Below are 1738 nucleotides of genomic sequence, written 5' to 3'. Positions count from 1 at the left end.
AATAAGCAAAAAGACTCAGGTGAGCCAGCTCCCTAACAGGCAGGTGATGACATGGGGCCCTACACAGGCAGGTGAAGGTTCAGGCCGCCATCTGCTGATTGCAAGGCTCTGAGATTATCTGAGCTGCCATGCGGGGGGTGGGGGGAGGGCGCTGCGGGGGAGAAAGGGAAAGTTGGAGGGGCTTCTGGAGGACAGTTAGGGTCAGAGGCATTCACTGACAAGACCGACGCAATTGCAAGAGTGTGGCAGGCAGCGGGGCAAGGTCTGGGGATTCAGTGGGAGAATTAAAAACACAGGGAGGAAAAGAAGGAAGGGAAGAAGAAAGGAAGGAAGGAAAAGGGTGAAGGAAGAAAGTTAAAAATAGACAAATCTCTTTATAGGTTATAAACACTTTCCCCGCACACTGGCTTTTCTTTTCCTTTTTTTTTTTTTTTTTTTTTTTTGAAGGAGACAGGGTCTGGCTCTGTCACCAGGCTGAGTGCAGTGACATGATCTTGGCTCACTGCAATTTCTACCTCCCAAATAACTGGGATTACAGGCGTGTACCACCACACCTGGCTAATTTTTGTATTTTTAGTAGAGACAGGGTTTCACCAAGTTGGCCAGGCTGGTCTCGATTTCCTAGCCTAAAGTGATCTGTCTGCTGTGTTCGGCAGGCAGAGCAGGTCCTGCTGGCTGGCCTTCGAAGTCCTGCTTCTAACTCAGCCCCACGGCTGGGCTGGGGCCAAGTGAGGAGACCATGTGAGGCTAAACTATCAATTCCCCGAAATGACATTTCTCTTATCAGTGGTTCTTTACCCTGGCTGCACTTCAGAATCCCTGGGGGAGCTTCAGCAATTACCACAGCCAGGGTCCATCCCGGGGCTTCGGGAACAGGGCTGGGGCCATTGGTAGGGTTCAGGAGCTCAGCAGGTGATTTTAACGAGCAGCCAGGGTTGAGACAGCCTCTGTGTGGCTGGCACGTGGGAGGAGATTGGCCACGCCCACCAGAAGGATCCAGACCAAGAGCGAGGCTGACAACTACCTAATCAAGAGGCAGAAGATGGCAGCCATGTGTCCATGTCCGCTGATGTGCCCGGAGTCCTGCCTCTCATGCTTCCCATCCACATGTGGGCACCTTCCAGAGCAATCTCTTCTGGGGTCATAGGGAGAAGGAAGGCATGCAGGTGACACACCCATTTTGGAAGGAATGAGATGTACTTGTGATTGTTGGCCACAATGTCAAAGGCTTGGCTGGGCACGGTGGCTCACACCTGTAATCCCAGTACTTTGGGATGCCAAGGCAGGCAGATCACGAGGTCAGGAGATCAAGACCATCCTGGCCAACATGGTGAAACCCCATCTCTGCTAAAAAAAAAAAAAAAAAAAAGTACAAAAATTAGCTGGGCATGGTGGTGCATGCCTGTAATCCTAGCTACTTGGGAGGCTGAGGCAGGAGAATTGCTTGAACCAGGGAGTCAAAGGTTGTAGTGAGCCAAGATCGCACCACTGCACTCCAGCCTAGTGACAGAGCGAAGCTCTGTCTCAAAACAAAAATAAATAAAACAAAAGACTGAACCAGGTCCCTCCACACCTTTCAGGAACACAGTAAAACGTCCCTATCAGGAGATACCTGGGCGCAAGGAGAGAAGACTGTGATGCTTCGGGGAATGTGGGAAGTAGAAAAGTTCCTTTTTAAGTTTCCTTTCTTGTTAAAGCATAAGTGTGCTGCTCTTTGAGGAAGATGCAGTGGTTGTTG

The 1738-nt window shown here is 50.5% G+C and overlaps 1 long non-coding RNA gene across 1 annotated transcript in view; it reads right to left on the bottom strand.

Moving 5' to 3' along the window:
- Nucleotides 1-568: 568 nt before the first annotated feature.
- Nucleotides 569-1738, bottom strand: part of LOC116554098 — a 20128-nt gene continuing 18958 nt past the window's right edge. Inside the window, exon 2 of the long non-coding RNA XR_004270046.1 lies at nt 569-640. This is a non-coding gene — a long non-coding RNA (uncharacterized LOC116554098). The remainder of the gene's footprint in view (nt 641-1738) is intronic.

Source organism: Sapajus apella, unplaced genomic scaffold (genome assembly GCF_009761245.1).
Source record: "Sapajus apella isolate SASKATOON/1434 unplaced genomic scaffold, GSC_monkey_1.0 scaffold13, whole genome shotgun sequence".
Classification (NCBI taxonomy): Eukaryota; Metazoa; Chordata; class Mammalia; order Primates; family Cebidae; genus Sapajus; species Sapajus apella.
The sequence above is the reverse complement of the archived record's forward strand: the minus strand, read 5'-3'. Positions and strand labels throughout refer to the sequence as shown.